The sequence below is a fragment of the Trichosurus vulpecula genome, chromosome 7 (genome assembly GCF_011100635.1).
Source record: "Trichosurus vulpecula isolate mTriVul1 chromosome 7, mTriVul1.pri, whole genome shotgun sequence".
NCBI lineage: Eukaryota > Metazoa > Chordata > Mammalia > Diprotodontia > Phalangeridae > Trichosurus > Trichosurus vulpecula.
The window spans coordinates 59,123,585-59,143,725 of NC_050579.1; the positions used below are offsets into that span (position 1 = coordinate 59,123,585).

Sequence of the window (20,141 nt, forward strand, 5' to 3'; positions counted from 1 at the left end):
AGACACTCTGTCCCTTGGCTATCCCCCATGCTTGGGCTATTGGCTCTGTTTATGATCTTCTAATTAATTCTCTAATACTTATCAGTGTTATTTCTGTAACCCCTGGTCAAGGAACCAGTGCTCTACATTTACACATGTTGGGTTCATTCTTGGGGGCTTCCCACTGGTTCCTTCTTTTTTTCTCCCATGACCCCCACTCAGGGCCTCCCTTGGAAACTAGAGAATTTGAGCCATGTCAAGGTCTATTTGAAAAATGTAAAGGGCTGTCTGTTTCCATGCCATGTCATTATGTGGGATGACAATGCATCACATATAGGGCAGGCTTTAACTACTTATACCTAGGCCTACTAAATAACAAACTCTCCTTCCCTCTTCAGTGGACCTCCATCTCCCAGGGACCTGAACAGTTCTCCAGACTTAGATTACTACCTTTGAATTAAGGCTTCTCCACAGGAAAGCACTCAGATTTGGAAAAGCCAAGCAGCAACACCTCTCCCTGCCCAACACACACACACATACACACACACACACAGCTACACTTACATAGTTCACATAATTAACAGAATCAGTGGAGGGCAAGGTCCTGATTTTACCCTCCATTTTGTGGTTCTGCCCTTAGTTATTGTTGTTCAGTCATTTCATTCATGTCTAGCTTTTGTGACTCCACTTAGGGTTTTCTTGGCAAAGATACTGAGTAGTCTGCCATTTCCTTCTCCAGCTCATTTTTACAGATGAGGAAACTGAGGCAAACAGTGTTAAGTGACTTGCCCAGGATCACATAGCTATTAAGTGTCTTGGCAGATAGGCAGATTTGAACTCAGGTCTCCCTGACTCCAGGCCGGCGCTCTATCTACTGTGCCACCTAGATGCCCTGCCTTAGCTCTCACATTGGTCAGGAATTCCTTACTGCTTCCTTATGAATTCTATTCATTGCTGTCTCTGACACCGCTTAGTTCCCTCCTTTCCTGGAAGGCTACACGGTTCCCAGGAGGAATCACACGGCTATGAAGTCTTGATTCTAGGGAATGTGGCCTCTCTATGTATGACTAGATTCTCTCTAACTTCGGGTTCTCCCTTTCTGCTCTATCTTTTAAAAGCCAAGTCTGAGCATGGTCCACGTGTATAAACTAGCTTTGAACATTAACCAGCTTTAATAGTGTATCAATGGAGTAACCCAAGACAAGCTTAAGAAATCCACATCTTCTAAAGAAGTTTGCTTTGTCAAAGAAATTTCACACTTCCTTAGTGAAACGTTATGAATGTAAAAACAGTCTTCATCAGTGGGGACACTGATCAGGTGCTTCTCCTACGTTGTGTATTATAGTGCTCTTGTGTTTGTGTGTTATTTCATTATTAAGCCCTGAGCTCCTTCAGGGCAGACTATCCTGTATAAACTTTGTATCTTCTCAGAGCCCAGGACAGCACAGTGTAAACGGCGGGTGCTTAAGAAATATTTGTAGACTGAATACACAAATCATGCTAATTCAGTTCACCAGAAATCTACCACATAACCACAACTGAGCCCTCACTCCTTACATAAACGTGCCTGGCATCTGTTGTTCGTCCATTCTTCCTGTGCTCCCCAAGTGTCCAACCAGTTCTCAACCCTACTCTCAGCTAGTGACCTCATTGCCTACTTTACTTTTTTTTTTTTGAGGGGGGGCCAGGGCAATTGGGGTTAAGTGACTTGCCCAAGGTCACACAGCTAGTAAGTGTGTCAAGTGTCTGAGGCCGCATTTGAACTCAGGTCCTCCTGACTCCAGGGCTGGTGCTCTAGTCGCTGTACCACTTAGCTGCCCCATTGCCTACTTTATTTAGGAAAATCGAGATAATCAGTAAGTTGAGTTGCCATATGTACGGTTAATTAGCTTCACTCCTCTTAAAATTTTCACTTAGTATTCCCCTGTTTTAAAGGATGTAGGAGACACTGGTACAGGAGAAAGGGTGCCGACGCTGAAGTCAGAGGCCTTGGGTTCAAATCTTGACTCTCATACTTGCTACCTTTATGACTGTGGACAAGTCACTCAAACCTTGGGCCTAAGTTTCCTCATCTGGAAAAGGAGGAAGTCACATGATGTGATCTCGGAGACCCTCTGTCAGCAGGTGTGTACAGGAAAGCTTTTCTCTCCCACTGCTTTTTAGTATTAAAGCAATCACATTTTAAAAATCCAGCTTGTTCATGGAGGTGCTTCCCAGGCCTATGTCCCTCTTTTCTAAGGCTAATCTTCACCCCTGAATCCACTCCTTTGGGGAATCACTGCATCAACTCTGACCTCAGGGAGCCAGAGGCAGTTAGGTGGCACAGTGGATAGAGCGCTGGGCCAGGAGTCAGAAAGGCTTGAGTTCAAATCCAGTCTCAGATACTAGCCATGTGAACCTGGGTGAGTCAGAACCTCAGTTTCCCCAACTGTAAAATGGGGTAATAACAGCACCTACCTCCAGGCTTGCTGTGATGATTAAATGAGATAGCTGTAAAGTGCTTAGCACAGAGCCCGGCACACAGTCGATGTTTAATAAATGCTTGTTTCCTTCCTATCAGGGAAGACAACGTACATATGCATGGATATACAAAATAGATACATGCTGGAGGTTTTAGGGGGTGTGTGTGAGGGCCTTAGCAGTTGGGGACATCAGAAAAGGCCTCCTGTAGGAGGCAGCACTTGAGCTGAGTCTTGAAGGATATCAGGAGTTCAAAGGTGAGGAAGGAGTACATTCCAGAAATGGGAGACAATGAGAGATAGAGAGTGGAATGCCTTATATGAGAAACAGTAAAAAGGCCAGTTTGACTGGACTATGGACTCCACAGAGGGAAGTGATGTGTAATAAGGATGGAAAGGTATGTTGGGGCCCAGTAATAAAGGGTTTTAAATGTCAACCAGAAGCGTTTATATTTGATCCCAGGAATCATAGGGAGTCACTGCTATTCATCCACAAGGGGAGTGGTGCCGTCTGATCCGCCCTTCAGGACAAACCCTGGCGGCTGGGCAGAGGGATGGATTGGAGTGAGACAAGCCCTGAGGTGGAGACTGTTACAATAGTCAGGGTGAAAGGTGACGAGGGCCTGGACTAAAATGCTTGTCTATGGGAGTAGGAGAAGGGGAGAGATGTAGCAGCTGATTAGATACGTGGGGTGAGTGAGAGTGCAGAGCTTAAACTAACAGTGAGATTGCCTAGGATGGTACTGTGCTTGGCAGATAGGGGTCATTGGTGTGGGGTTGGGGGAGAGGGAGAAGATGGCAAGTTCTGTTTTGGTCATCTTAATTTTGAGATACTTGTAGGATATCCAGTTCAAAATGTTTAACAAGCAGTTGGGTGCCGAAGGATTGTAGTTCATGAATATGGGATGAATATTTAGATCTGGGAGCTATCTGCATCAAGTGAGAGAAAGAAGAGGGGGAGCCCAGACCAGAGCCATGGAGCATGCCCATATAGTTAGGAGGTGTGACATGAAGGATGAAGCAGCAAAAGAGACTGAGGACAGAGAGGGAGAAGGAGAAGCAAGAGAGAACAGTGTCATAAAATCCCAGAAAGCAGAGAGTGTCCAGGCCTAGAGAACATTTGGCAATGTCACACACTGCTCAGAGGGCAAGTAGTATGAGGCCTGAGAAACAGGGATCAGATTTGACAATTAGGGGATCACTAGTACCTTTGAAGGGAGAAACTTCAGTTGAATGACGAGGTCGAAAGCCAGATTTCAAGGTGTTAAATAGTCAGTGAGAGGAGAAGAAGTGGTGGCAAAGATTGTTGACAGATTTTTTTCTAGGGCTTTGAGAAAGGAAGGAGAGATTAGGATGATAAAGGGAATGGTGGGGTAAAGCCCCTTCACCAGATGATAGATCTTTAAGACAGGTGAGGCTTAGCCTTCTTTTTAGGCATCAGGGAAGAAACCAAAAGAGAGGGAGAGATGGAGGGTCGAAGTGTGAGGGGTGGGGTGATTGTGGGGCTATTCGCTGGAGAAGATGGGAGGGCTTAGGATTAAGGACATATGTAGAGGGGTTGGCCTGGATGAGAAGGGCCACTTCATCAGTAGAGGTTAGATTAAAGGAGGAGAGAATGGGGATATCTGAAGACAAGAGACTGTATCTTATTTATGTTTACCTCCTCCTCAGTGTTTAGCAAAGTCCCTTACATAAAGTAGATACTTAAATGTTTTTTGAGGAGTCAAACATTTTCTCAAGTTATTAGGTACATCTCCTGGGCATGCCAGGACAAGGAATCCCATTTGACTCAGGAAGTGGGTGACAGCCACCCTCTTAGAGACCGGCTGGATAAGGAACTGTCAGTGCACATGGATATACATACATGTTGATGTGCCTCTGTGTGTGTAAATAAGCCATTAGAATGAAACCTTTCTCTGCTATAACTTTCCATTATTAAAGCCCTCATATTGTAAGTGATCCATCCTGTTCATTGGGTTCTTTTTTAAAATACCCTACTCTAGCAAGCTTTATAAAAAGATTTCAGTCAATAAGAAATTGATGCTTCCCAGCTATCATCAGGGAGTCATTTTCTGTCCAAGTGGACTAAGCTTGGTTTGAATATAGAATTTCAGAGGAAACTATGGCCCCTGAATGTTGTTGTGCTCTCCGGATTTGGACTATGAACAAGCAAGCCTCAGCCTCAGAGCCTTAACCTCAGACTGAAAGGGTTTTTTTGTCTGGGCTGCTGGCCATGGGCTTGGTTACCATGGATACCAAGCACAGAACAGTTTGCTTCCTCATTGAAAAACTGTGGACATAGACTGACAAACGCAGTGTCTATACGCTTTTTCCGGAAATGACATATGATTGTCTGGAAATGATGAACAAATCACAACGTATGAATAAGCATAAACAAGACTGTTAAAGGAAGAAGTAAAAGATGAAATGTCTCCCATATGTGGGAAAATTAAAGGGGACGTCACGTAGTTTACTTGAACAGGAAAAGAACAGGCTCAGGAAGCCATGACAAAGGGAAGATGCCAAGGTTGTGTCTCCAGGGCTCACACAAAGGAGGAACAAGCCCAGGGCACAAGATGGCACATGTGGATTCTCTTGTTTTAGAGAAATTTCCATTGTTATACATTGCCATACGCGACTTCTTTTGATGCTTGGTCTAATTGTTATCCAGCAAGTGGAATCCCCTTCATTGCAACGGAAACCTCTCCCCTCTAGTTCAGTTTCCTAAACCCAGCGGGGATGGACACTATGGTTAGATAGCTGGCCAGCCAATCTGATCTGCCAGTTTATGATAAAAGGTGAAGGGTGACAGCAAGGCAGTTTTCTCAGCTGTGATAATGACAATAAAAAGGAAGTCTCACGTCTCTGTGGCACGCTACAGTTCTCCAAACACTGTCCTCATGGCACACCTGTGCAGGAGGTAATTTAAGTGTCATTGCCTTCATTTTTTGGATGAGGAAGCCAAGACTGAGAGAGGCAAATGAAGTAAGCAAGGTCATACATCCAGCAAAGGGCAGAGACAAGTCTCACATATGGTCCTGGCTCTTTGCCCCAACATCGGATTGCCTCTGTAAGGTGAAGGGAGTGGACCAGATAATTCCAAGGATCTTTTCTCAGGGCCTGGCACAAATCAAGTGCTTAATAAATGCTTTATCTCTCTATCTTTTAGCTCTGACATTCTGGGATTCTATGGTTTAATACATCTTTTTTTCACAAAACAGTAAGGTTTTAAACAAGAAAATTCTCTGCCTTAGTCCAAAGAGCTCATGGAGGAAACGTTTTTGCTTCTACATTTGGGCATAGAGGGATTACAAGGTGGGTATGAACCCATACAAGCCCTCAAACAAGAGTACAGATTTCAGGCAACTGAAAGTGAGTCATTTTGGGACAGGGGTGCCTCTTTCCACCCCCTTCTAAAATGATCTGCTAAGGGATAGCCTCTTTCTTTGCCTGTGCTTAGGGACAGCCCTACCAAAAATGTGTTTACACTTCACCTATGTTAATAGAGGATTGCCAGCCAAACAAAACTTGGGGGACCTTTTTCTCTTGGTAAGGAAAAATTCTGCTTTCCAAATACAAATGTGTAATAGTACGATTTGAACCTCTGATATAAACAGTGTCAGGTGGGTGTGAATTGTAAAATGTGCTAGAGAACCATTTCCTCTCTGCTTTGTATTGCTAGGTAGGTTTTGCTTTTGTACTGTCAATCATTCAATCAATCCATCAAGAGGATGAAGAGCCTACGATGCACTAGGTACTGTGCTGGGAGCTGGGGGTGCCCATAGGGAATGAAACAATATGTGCTTTCAGGGAATGTATGTTCTATTGGGGGAGACTACATGTACATACATATGTATTTAGAATAATGTAAAATGAATACAAGGAAGGCACTAACAGTTGGAGGTAGTTATGCCGATTCTGTGACGCAGTGATGGGAAGGGAGGGCATTGCAAGAATGGGTCACAGCTACACAGCTTCACACAGTGCAAATGTATGTAGATTGGAAGTAGAGCATGATGCATGAGCAACAGAGAGGTAGCCCATTTGGCTGGATTATAGAATGTGGAAAGGGGAGTGATATATTGAGTTGGAAAGTTAAGATCAAGCCAGGTCACAAAAGGCTTTAAAAGCCAAGGAGAAGAGCTTATATTTATTTGATCCCAGAGTTGACATGGAGCAAGTGGAGTTCATTGAGTAGGGGAGTCACACATCAGATTTGTGATTAAAGCAAATCATTCTGGCAGCTGTGTGGAGACTGGATTAGAGTAGGAAGTTTCTTGGATCAGGGAGACCAATTATGGGGCTATTGCAATTGTCTTGGTGGGAGGCCCTGAATGAAGGTAGTGGCTATGGGAATAGAGAGAGCTAGAGGAAAATATCCCCTGACACAGTGTCCTGCATTTGCCTTACTCCTGTCCCTCCATAACAAATGCCTGAACCTAATAAGATGTCACTAAAAAGACTAGAGCTCCGACTCTTAAAATGCCCGGTATAAGGCTGCCTGTCTGAGGCCGGTGTAAGCCCTGTTCTATCCCTGAGCCCCCAGTGTCAAACATCTCACAAACCCCACACACACCGTGGGTTCACTATGAAGAATTTAATTCAGATTGATACACGGACAACATGACCTTTAGGCTACTCGTGGAAAGTAAGGCCAGAAGGAGATGGGGCTGCCACTAACCTAAAGGGCAAACACATAACCTCTATAGAGATGAGTAATCAACCGTCTTCATGGATTTTCAGGAAAAAATAAGGAAGAATGTAAGCACAAAGCTGGCAGCACAATGAGCCGAGTCAGGTAGTTTCTACTAGCGATTGATTTGTTGGGCCACTTTCAAACGACCAGTAGGATTCAGTTGAATAAGTTGATTTAATTAAAGTCAATCAGTTTAGGCAACAGCCCGTCAAGGCAGCCTAGCAATCGGTCAACTTTAGCAAACAAGTTCAACTGATTTTTCCACTGAAATTGCCTGCTTAGTTCAAATTATAGCCTAATCTAGGAAAGGGGAGAGTCACAGAGGAGGAGCAAGACATGAGCACAGCAGGACCAAAGATGCACATACCTTTAATTGTCCCAGGAATAAATACTCCTATTCCTGGGATGCAGATGAAAAACTGAGTACCTTTTTTCTACCTCACACAACAAATGAAGCGAAGCATCCAGGATCCTGATTATGCCTGAAAACAATAATAAGAATGTCTCATGTTTGTATAACACTCTACAGTTTACAAAGTACTCCCCCACTCCTCTGCAGCTGTCTCAAGATTCAGAAAGAAGCCCAGCATGTCTTGGTGCAGATGGACTACAATCCTGGGGAACAATTGAGTTTTGGCATCTTTTCTTCCTTCTCTATCCAAACTTGTGTCCTCTGTGGGCAAAGTTGGTACTTCCCCTGATACTGTCCCTAATGGGCATTCTCAAAATGACTCTGATGGGGAATTGTTGTTTATCTTGGTATGAATCCATGTTGGCATGACTAAACCTAACCTCAGAGGGAAAGTCTTTCATTCTTTGTTTTAAGGTTTCATTTCTATTTTTCCAACGGAAAGACAGTTATTTATATTGTGTTGTGGGAAAATATAGTTCATAGGATCATAGATACACTATTGTATTTTAAAAACTTGATCTGAACATAGTCTCTTGGAGGGAAAACAAATGCAAACATTTTCCCCTAAAACCACAGACTAAAGATAAACAAGAAACAAAAGGAGGGGAAGATAGAAGGGAGGGCAGATTGGGGGAAGAGGTAATCAAAAGTAAACACTTTTGAAAAGGGACAGGGTCAAGGGAGAAAACTGAATAAAGGGGGACAGGATAGGATGGAGGGAAATATAGTCTTTCACAACATGATTATTGTGGAAGCGTTTTGCCTAATGATACATGTGTGGCCTATGTAGAATTGCTTGCCTTCTTGGGGGGGGGTGGGTTGGGAGGGAAGAGGGGAGAGAATACTCAAAAAAAGTTGTTTTTGCATGCAACTGGGAAATAAAATATACAGGCAATGCGATATAGAAATCTATCTTGCCCAATAAGAAAGTAAAGGGAAAGGGAAGGTGGGGAGTGGGGTGACAGAAAGGAGGGCTGACTGGGGAATGGGGCAATCAGAATATATGCCATCTTGGAGTAGGGGGAGGGAGAAATGGGGAGAAAATTTGTAACTCAAAATCTTGTGGAAATCAATGTTGAATACTAAAAATATCAAATAATAACATGTTAAAAAGAGAAAAAAAATAAGAGGATCCTAGCCATGCTTTATTTTACTCTCCATCATCTTCCCAGCAGCTTCCCTGTTGTTCCAGAGACCATAATTGGAGGACTTAATTCTTTCAGCTCAGCAGTTCCTGTCCTCAGGTCCCCCTGTGCTGATTGGTGAATGCCTCAGGTAACTCACTGCTTTTGGAACAACTTATATTTAAGCCCCACTCTCTTCTCACTAGCCACCCTGGTGCAGGACATATCTTCTATGACACCCCATCTCCTTTCCAGTTCTGGAACCATAATCCAATGAGTACTGCCACTGCTACTGGAAAAGGTATGTTAATCTCTCAGCCTGTGGCTCCAGTCATCAACCTTGTTACTTCTCAAACCAAAATCCCTCTCTTATTCCCTGGCCACCATTTCACTATATGTGGTAACTCTCCCATTAAAATATAAACTCCTGGTTAGTAGGAATTGTCCCTGCTTTTGTATTTGCATGCTTTGCACTAACATACTGCCTGGCACATGGTAAACACATAATAAATACTTTTCCATTCATTCATTTCAAACAACAAAACTAATGTAGTTAACAAAGAACTTATATTAGCATTTGCTAATTAATAAATCATTAATATATTCTTGGTCTTTAGTTTTAATGAAATATCAGTTCCCTAAAGGTAGGGACTATTTCCCTTTTATTTGTTTGTCTTATACATAAGAAACAATAAATAAATGTTGAATTTAATGGAATTAATAGATTTTTCTCTGTGTATTTTCAAGCATCTAGAAATTCCATGCCCTCAAATATCAGGCAGTTCAGTGTATCTTTGTGAACAAATAGCCGAATCCACAAATTTTCAATTACATTGACAGTTGAGAAACCATGACCTTCAGTAGTTTATCTTCAAAGATAATGAAATTAAAGAACCATATGCCCATCACTTTAGAGTAGAAATGGACATTAGGGGCTATAGAGCACAACCTATTCATTTTCTAGAGAAAGAACCCAAGGCTTAGAGAGTGAATTGCTCAGGACCACACAGCCAAGAACCATCTGAGAAGCTCCCATTTTTTGACAACATCTTTTAAAAATGTGATGATCCAGAGGCCTGTTCTGATGAAGTTGATGACTTTTGTGGCTGTTGACAAAGCTTCTTTCAGGATTGTTGGAAGAGTCTTTGTTGACAATGCATATCTTCATAAAAAGCAATGAGTGAGTGATATTAATCTGAAGAGCTTCCTTTTTTATTAAAGTAGAAAAAGCAGATGTTTTTTCAAACATCACAGAAGCTCCATTGCTGCAAAGAGTAGTAACCTTTTCTTTCGAGTTAAAGCTTTGTTTGGCAAAAACAAGACAAAACTAAAAAATATAAACAAACAAACAAAAACAACTTTTTTTTTTACTATTTCCAAAATGCCAATGGATTTTATAGTTTCCAAAAATTACTTACAAAATAAAAATCCTTCTTTGATGGCATCAGCATGTACAAAGTGCAGTCCAATGCAAAAGGGGAAAGAATTGTTCCCCAAGAGTAACTGACACACCATGATAGCAGTTAAAGAAGGAGAATGCTTGTGAGGAACAGAGTAGGACTTTGGCCTCCTCTGCTCCAAGTCCCATGGATGGCATACAGCTGGTGGTTTGGACATGCAGTGGGATGTACCCTCAGAGTCAGTTGAGGCTAAAGTAGTTATTAGACAAAGAGCTGATGTGGCACTCCATCAGCAGTGGGGTAAAATGAGGCATTTTTGGTGAACTGTTGAAATGACATTATACTTTGAATTGCCTAATAAGGAATGAGGCAGAGGGTATGGAAACAACTCTAACCATCCCACAGTGTTGAAGCCAGCAGGAGAGGTGACACATCTGGTCTTCCAGTAGTTAAATCTTAGCATACATGTATCCTGGGGACTAGGGCCGAATCAGTCAAACCGATTTCACTGCCTCATAATTTACTATCTACCTCTTCCCTGCCACAGTAGCTACGAAGGAATAAGTGACTTGGTGATCTGCTCATTAGATATTATGCTATAGAAATTAGGTGCTTGGGTGGATGGGGGTGGTAGCACATCTCTGCTGGCTGCCCCCCAGCCACCTGCAACTGGAAAGGCTCATATCTCTGCCTCCTGCCCAGTTTGCTAGGGTTCTACTGTGATATTAAAGTCCAAGAATGTCTCCATAAAGTGATTATTTATAAAGAATTAATGAGAAAGAAAGAAACAAACAAACAAGTAAAAAGGAAGGAAGGAAGGAAGGAAGGAAGGAAGGAAGGAAGGAAGGAAGGAAGGAAGAAAATATCTTTGCAGATGTTTTCCATCTTTTATATATTTGTTGTCCTAACTTTATCTAGAAATGGCCTCAGGATGGCTTTGCTTAGTTGGATCTCTCACCATGCTTTGAAAAATAATTTTGATAATTTTGCATCTAGGTGCTTTTCTCTGTTTGAAGAGGCTATATGATTTATAATCTTCCAGAAGTTTTCATTAATATTTTACAAATTATATTCTAAACAGGGATGCCATATCTTTCTACTTGGAAAAAACCCACATATTTGCTAAGTAAAAATTTGTTGACTTTTTTGGCCCCTTTGTTCCCTCCATTATGTCAGTTGATTTACACTGGCTAAATATAAAATTATTGTAATTGATTTCAATGTCCTTTCATCTACCCACATCCCATTTTCTCACATCTGTAATTTCTTTAAAAGGTCAGTTTAGAGCTGTTTTAATTGCAGAGCATATCCTTTTCTCATTTTATCCTTTCTTCTATCTTTTTAGTAATTTTGACTAACAGTTTGGGGGGAAAGTTATTGTACATAGAAGTCTGAAATAAGTAATGTTATTTTATGGGCATTAAAATATATGCATTTTCAGTGATGGGATTTTTACTGCATGCTATGTCTAGTTCCTTAATTCTTTATCAAAGTATTTAAGATATACATGATTGAAGACAGGTATACATATATACATATATGTATTTATGAGGCCTCAATAGTCTCCAAGTGTTTGTTCTTTTTCAGTCCTTATTCCTGACCCATATTTTCCAACATTTTTTTGCTAGCCTTGCTTATTTCCACCTTTATATTGAAGTTCCTGCATGTCAAAGTATATCAAAGCACTGAGGTCTTCAAAGTCCTTTCTACTTTTAGGATATAGAGTCTTGGAGTTGTAAGGGACCTTGATAATAATCCAGCTCCATGGCCTATTCCATAATAAATGGGCATCCAGTCTTTTCTTGAATCCATAAACCTCTTGACCTCATCAAGCATCCCAATCTATTTTGGGACAGTTCAAATAATTCTTATATTCAGCTACAACCTTTTTTCCTACACATTTCAACAATTTGTCCTAGTTCTAGGCTCTGAAATTATACAAAATAAGTCTAATTGTGTTGTAGTGGAAAATAATTGGACTTGGAATCAGAAGAGATCTAAGCTTGAATCCCAGTTTTTATTTAACCTCTCTGTGACTCAGTTTCCTCATCTGTGAAAAAAGGATAACAATACCTAGAATCACAGATCGTAGGGTTGGAAAGGGCTTCAGCAACCATCTAGTCCAACCCACACCCCAAAGAATCCCTCCTATAACATCAATGACAAGTGATCATCCAGCCTTTGTCTGAAGACCTCCAATGAAACAATATCCTCCACCTCTCAAAGTATCCCATTTCATTTTTTCACATCTGTAATGGTTAGGAAGTTTTTCCTGACATCAAGCCTAAATTTCCCTTTTTGTAACTTCCACTTCCTGCTCTTTGTTCTTCTAGAACAAAATATGTCCAGTCCAATTCCTCTTCTGCATTGCATTCAAATACTTAAAAGTATGTCTCTTCTGAGTCTGCTCTCTGCTAAATATCCCGCCATTACTCATGTTTTTTTTTTTTTGAGGACCAAATGAAAAGATTGAGAAGGCCTATGAGTATTACAGCTGCAGAGTCCCCAGAGTAGCCAAGGCTAACAACAAGGAAGTGTCTTCTGGAGAGGGCAGCTGCCAATATAAGGTTTGGCCCCCAAATGGCCCAGACAAGTGCTGGGAGTGGTTAGACAGTGTGATGTGTAAGTAAAATAAAAAAAAATGCATGATTAGCAGAATTACAAATCCATATGTGCTGATTAGAATTAAATCTTAGCCTCCCAGATGATTGTAACTGTATTTATGTGGATTCTATGTTAAGTGATTGAATTCTGTTTTAGTCATTGTGTTAATCAGCTCTGTGCTTCTTTTATTATTTGCAGTCCTTTTTGTTTTTTGTTAAAAAATAAATAACCTGTCCACACTTAATTCAAATTGTACATTGAGTACCTTTATTCATGTTTCCCTTTTAGCAAACCCTTGGCTTCCCTAAAAGGCCAGTTTGGGACCAGTCATCAAATTGGTAGCCCCTCTGTTTACAAGCAGAAACAGAAGCCACAATCTCAGGAAATATAATGAGCATAATGATTGGAATGCTGAGGGTTTAACTTTCAATTAAGTATGAGAAAAGCAAGCCTCCTCTAACTAGAGGACAAATTTCCCAGGAGTAAACTCAGTCCACAAACTGTAACGTCTGGATACCCACCATGGTGGGCTCAGCCAAACAGTGCATCAAATTTCAACAAAGAAATCTGGAAAGACCTTTATGGAAAACGTAAAGCAAAACAGCAGAGCCAACAGAAATGGAATTCACACTAACTGTCTATAGGGACAGGGATTGTGACATGGGTGAAGAGCCAACAAAGGGTATTGAAGAGGGGTGAGGAGTGGTCAGACAGACAGAAGAACTAGGAGAGAGTAGTGTCCCAAAAAAAAAAACAACTTAGTGAGGAGAGAGTATCCAGAAAGAGAAAAGGATCAAAAGTGTCAAAAGCTGCAGAGAGGACAAGAAGGATGAGGATTGAGAAAATGCCATCATATCTGGCAATTAACAGATTAATCGCACATCCTTTATGGGATATAATACAATAAAAATAGTAATTAATCAGTGCAAACCAGAAACAAAGACCTAAATGGAGATTTAATAATGTAGTCTTTAAATAAGGAATGGTTATAAGAACAAACCATGGAAATAATTAATATGAACAGATAATGATAATGATGAAACTACATACCAGAATTTTTGGGATGCACCTAAAGCAGCCCTTGGGGAGAAAATTATATTCCTAAAAACATACACTGACAAAATAGAAAAGGAGAGGATTGATGAAAGGAATATTCATTTTTAAAAAGGCTGAAACAACAAATAAACCCTTTAAAAATCACAAAAGAGAAAGAGAAATTGGAGGAGAAATAAACCAGAAACAAAAAATATAGAAATAATAAAACTTAAAGCTGGTTCTCTGAAATGTCTAATACAACTGATAAATTTTTTAGCTAGTCTGATTAAAGGGGGCAGAAAAATGAAATCCACAAAATATAGCAAATGAACAAGGTGAAGTCACAACAAAATCAGAAGCAATAAAAAGAATAATCAACATGTCACAAAACTAAACTAATTTTCTTTCCCCCTTCCTCAATTCACTATTAAAGGAAGAAGGAAGTGAGGTCAGGGTACCACCATCCTTCACGTCACCCAGGTTCACAACCTTTGACTCCTCCCATCACTCCCTCCCTCCCCCATATCCAATCAGTTGTCAAGTTGTTCATTTCTAACTTCCCAACTTCTCTCCTTTATCATCATGTGATCTTTCTGTTTTTTTTTTTGTTGTTGTTGTTTGTTTTTTTGCAGGGAGAAAGGCTGGGCAATTGGGGTTAAGTGACTTGCCCAAGGTCACACAGCTAGTAAGTGTGTCAAGTGTCTGAGGTTGCATTTGAACTCAGGTCCTCCTGACTCCAGGACCGGTGCTCTACTTACTGCCACCTAGCTGCCCCATGTGATCTTTCTAAAATGAAGGTCTGATCTTATCACTTCTCTATCCAACAAACTCCCCTGCCTCTCTATTAGCTCTAAGATCAAATATCAAATGCTGTCTGGCATTCAAAACCCTTCCTAACAAGACTTTCCAATCTCCTTACATCTCACTTCTCTTCAGTGACCTGCTTGCTATTTCTAAAACATAATACTCCCACCTCCCAACTCCTTGATTTTTCATTGGCTGTCCCCTGTGTTTGAAATGGTATCCTTCTTTTCTCCTTCCAGCTTCCCTCACTTCCTTTCAGTTTTAATTAAAGTCCTATTTTCTGCAAGTCTTTTCCAGTCTTACTTAACCTTGGTACTTTCCCTCTAAGACTACTCCCAGATTATCCTGTAAATATATTGTTCACTTTTTTTCCCTATGATGTTGTTGTCATTGTGTAAATTGTTCTAGTCCTGCTCTCCTCTCTCTACTTCAGTTCAAAGTGTTCTTCCTGGTTTCCTCAGAAATTATACATTCCATCATTTCTTGTGGCACAATAATAGTCTATTATGTTCATATTCCATAATTTTTTTAGTCATTCTCCAAGAGGTGGACAGCCACTTAGTTTATAATTTTGGCTGCTATAAATATTTTTGTACACACAGTTCTTTTTTCCTTTCTTTGATCTCTTTGGTATACAGACCAGCAGTAGTATAGCCGGATCAAACAGTAGACACAGTCTAGTAATTTTGGGGGGCATAGTTCCAAATTGCTTCGCAGGATGGCTGGACCATGTCACAACTCTACCACCAGCGTGCCTATTTTCTCACAACCCCTCCCACACTTGTGATTTTCCTTTTCTCACCTTTGCTGGTCTGATGGGTGTGAGGTGGACTCTCAAAGCTGCTTTAATTTGCATTTCTCTAATCATCATGCAGAGCATTTTTTTCATATGATTGTTGATAAGTTGGATTTCTTCTTGGGAAGCTGGGCTATTCATATCCTTTGGCCATTTATCTATTAAAGAATAGCTTTTAGTTTTCCAAATTTGAATCTGTTCTTTATATATCTTGGATATGAGACTTTTATCAGAGAAACTTGCTCAGAGTCTTTTTCACATCTACCTGTCTCCTTTCTAATTTAAACTATGATTTAGGCAAACCCTTTTAAATTTAATCAAAATTATCCTTTATATTTTGTGACCCCCTCTATGACTTGCCACGAACTTTTTCCTCTATTCATAGGTCTAAAAGGAAATTTCTTTCTTGCTCTTCTTATTTATGATATGACCTCTTATATCTAGACCATGAATCTAATTGGAGCTTATCTTGGCATTATATTGGTCCAAACCAATTTTTAGAGTTTTTTTTTCAAACAGTGAGTTCTTCCCCCAGTAACTGGGGCCTTCAAGTTTATCAAATACTTTGCTATTGTTTGTTTCCATCTGTATGGACCTAATTTGTTCCACTGATCAAGCTTTCTTTTCTTTAACCAGTACCAAATTATTTTAATGATTACTACTTTTGAGTACAATCTGAAATCTCATACTGATAGACTCCCTTTCTTCCCACTTTTTTCATTAATACTCCTAATATTTTCTACCTTTTATTCCTCCATATGAATTTTGTGATTTTTTTGTCTAAATAAAATAATTCTTCGGTGGTTTGGTACAGTACTAAACAAGTAAATTAATTTAGGTATTATTTTTATTATATTGTTTCAACCCACCCATGAGTACTTAATGTTTCTCAAATTATTTAGATGTCTTTATTTTTGAAAAGAGTGCTCTATTTTTAGATTCACATAGTTCCTGCATGCAATTTTATATATACACTTCCATATTGCCCAGATTTCAATATGAATTTACTGTAGATCTTTTCCAGCTTTATGTATTGGGGACAGACAATACAGATGGACAGTAAGCTGAGTCCAGAGTCATACAGGAGGAGGAAGGCAGACTAAATTGCTTTCAGGAAACTGCAAAGCTCTGAACTTCCAATAAGAGCAAAGGCTCATCTAACGTTTTGCCAGTATTGTTATATGGCAAGGCAACATGGAACATTAATACTTCCAAAGACCTAATGATAAACATCTTTTTTTTTCTTGGATTGAGTGGGGAAGGCAAGGCAACTGGGGTGACTTGCCCAAAGTCACACAGCTAATAAGTGTCACGTGTCTGAGGCCACATTTGAACTCAAGTCCTGTGCTCTATTCACTAATGATAAACATCTTATAGAAAAAATGGAGATGTCCATGGAGTACATGATCAGGCTACAATATGTAACGAATGAGAAACTCTGAGAAGAAGTAAGACTGAAATATGTCATCAAGGAATTGTATGATAGTAAAAGAAGATGGGCTGGACACTTGGTGTTGAACAGTGACAGGTAAATGGCAAAATGGTTACACTTGTACCCCCCAAATGACAGGAAAGATCAAGGAAGCCTCTGGCATATTGGGCATATGCCCTGGAGTAAACTTTTGGAAGAATGTGGACGTGTCAAATAGGATAGGTGGTCATGAATGTGTTTTACCTGCATCCTTGGAGGGGACTCCCAAATCAATGAGATTACAGATCCACTTGAGCATTTGAGTTCACATGTAAGCCCTTCTTTCATTTTTCTTTTTTTATTCAATTTTATTTTCCGTTGCAAATTCTATCCTTCCCCTTACCCCCTTCCCTACCCATTGAGAAGGTAAGAAATACAAATCCCATTACTAATATGAAGTCATGAAAAACAAATTACTGGATTAGCCATGTTCCGGGAAAAAAGAAAACAGAAAGAGAAAAAAATGCTTCAATCCTCATGTTGAGTCCATCGGTTTTCTATCCATAGGTGGATGGTATTTTTCATCATTAGCCCTTTGGAATTGTGGTGGGTCACTGTGTTGATCAGATTAAGTCTTTGACAGTTGATTATCTTTACATTCCTGCTATTGTGTCAATTATTCTGCTGATTCTGCTAACTTTCCTCTTCATCAGTTCACACAAGTCTTCCCTAATGAAGGGGAATCTCCCCCCCACCCCTGCCAGTTTCCAATTCTTTTCCACCACGTAAATAGCTGCTAGAAATATTTTTGTCCATATGGCTCCATTTTCTTTTTCTTTTTTTCTTTTGGGGGTATAGACCTAGTAGTGGTATGGCTGGGTCAAAGGGCACGCAGAGTTTAATAGTTTTTCAAGCATAGTTCCAAATTGCTCTCTAGGATGGGTAGACAAATTCATGGCTCCACCAAAAGTACCTTAGTGTTCCTATTTTCCCAAGTCCCCTCCATCATTTAGCATTTTCCTTTTCTGTTATTTTAGCCAATCTGATGTGAGCTAGTGCCTCTCAATTGTTTTAAATTTTTCTAATTATTAATTAATTTAGAGCATTATTATGACTACTGACAGCTTTGATTTCTTCCTCTGAAAACTGCCCATGTATATCCCTGGACCATTTGTTGACTGGGGAATGGCTTTTGTTCTTATAAAATTATAGTTCCCTATATATTTGAGAAATGAGGATTTTATCATAGAAACTTACTGGAAAGATTTTTTTTTAATGGGGAAAAGGATGTGTGTGTGCAAAAATATTTATATCAGCTCTTTTTGTGGCAGCCAAGAATTGGAAATCAAGAGGATGCCCCTCAATTGGGGAATGACTGAACAAGTTGTGGTATATGAATGCAATGGAATACTATTGTTCCATAAGAAATGATGAGCAGGAGGACTTCAGAAAAACCTGGAAAGACTTACATGAACTGATGCTGAGTGAAGTGCACAGACCCAGGAAAACACTGTACACAGTAACAACACTGTGTGAAGAACAACTTTGATAGACTTAGCTCTTCTCAGCAATGCAATGATCCAAGACAATTTCTAAAAACTCATGATGGAAAACGCTATCCACATCCAGAGAAAGAACTATAGAGTCTGAAAGCAAATCATAGTATATTATTTTTCCTTTTTGTTTTTTCTAGTAGTTTCTCCCTTTGGTTCTAATTCTTCTTTACAACATGATTAATGTGGAAATGTTTAATATGATTGTACATGTATGGCCTATATAAGATTGCATCCCATCTTGTGGAAGAGGGAGGAGGGGGGACAAATTTTAAAACTCAAAATCTTATAAAATGAATCCTGAAAACTAAAAATAAATATATTTTTTTAAAAAAATTTCCTCCCAGTTTCCTACTTTCCTTCTAATTTGTATTGGTTTTGTTTGACAAAAGCTTTTTAAATTTTATGGAATGATAACTATCCATCTTACCTCCTGTGAACCTTGTTTGGATGAGACTTCTTCTCCTATCCATAGGAGGTAATGTTCTAATTTGCTTATAATATCACCCTTTATGTCTAAATCATGTACCGTTTTGAGCTTATTTTGGTATATTGTGTGAGATGTTGGTCTATGCCTAGTTTCTACCAGATTACTTTCCAGTTTTCCCAGCAGTTAAAAACTGAGTTCTTACTTTAATATCTGGGATCTTTGGGTTAATTAAATACTAGGTTGCTGTGCTCATTTCCTTCTGTTATTGTGTATTTCCTCTGTTCCATTAATTACTTTCTTCTATTTTTCAAAGAGAGCCTTCATTCTCCCTGATAATTTGGAGAGTAAAGGAGTACTTCTTGATCCCCTTTACATTTTCTTCCAAAAAAGAGTCTAATATGAACTTTGAACATAGATAGTAGGAGAGTAGTTACTTGGTCATGGCAGAAATAATATTTTAATTGAACATTCTGTAAGTAACTATGAAATTCTTCTGTTCTCCATATTTGCTGTGAGTTCTTCAATCCTTTTGCCATTCTTGTTTGTACCTCCCCTGGAGAATATAAAATAATTTTGGGAGAGAGGAGAGAAAAGTTCTAACAACTACAGGAATCAGAAAAACACTTTTATAGGAAGTTAAACTTGGGCTGACCTTTCAAGTGAGCAAAGTTTTCAAATAGGCAGAAATGAGGAAGTATTATCAGATATATTTTGATTTTTGGCATTATAGGCTGGAGCATCAAAATTTATATTCTCTATGTTGAAAAAAGCTTACCTTTTCTAAATATGCTTACTTTTAAAACTTATCTTTTCATTTTAATTAACAAGCATTTATTTTCTCTCCCCACCCCCATTGAAAAAAAGAAAAAGTCTTATACTAAATATACATAGTCAAGCAAAATGAATTCTCACACTGGCCATGAAAAATATATATGTCATTCTGCTTCTTGAGTCCATTATCTCTCTTGTCAGGATATGTCTAGCATTCATCATTTTCAGACTACTGGAATCATGACTGGTCATTGCATTGATCAGAGGTTCCAAGTTTTTCAAAGTTGCTTTTTCTTTACAAGGCTGTTGTTACTGTATAAATTGTTCTCTTGGTTTTGCTCATTTCACTCTGCATCAGTTCATATAAGTCTTCCCAGGTTTTTCTAAAGTCATTCTTTTTAATATTTCTTATGGCACAATGATTTTTAGTACATTCATATAATAAATATAATACATAACATAATAAAGTCATTTACAAACCGATAAGCACCTCCTTAGTTTATAATTCTTTGGCACTACAAAAAGAGTTGCTATAAATAATTTTGATCCTTCCCCTCTTTCTTTTTTTTGGAACATAAGCCTAGTAATGGTATCACTGTACCAAATGATATGCACAGTTTTGGAAGTTTGGGTATAGAGTTCCAAATTACTTCCCAGAGTGGCTGGA

General features: G+C 39.4%; 1 protein-coding gene across 1 annotated transcript in view; it reads right to left on the minus strand.

The window, feature by feature from the left end:
* CD53 (CD53 molecule) overlaps positions 1-7,616 on the minus strand; it is a 42,841-nt gene extending 35,225 nt beyond the window's left edge. Inside the window, exon 1 of the mRNA XM_036767387.1 lies at positions 7,502-7,616. The gene's annotated coding sequence lies outside the window, so the exon portion shown is untranslated. The remainder of the gene's footprint in view (positions 1-7,501) is intronic.
* Positions 7,617-20,141: the final 12,525 nt, after the last annotated feature.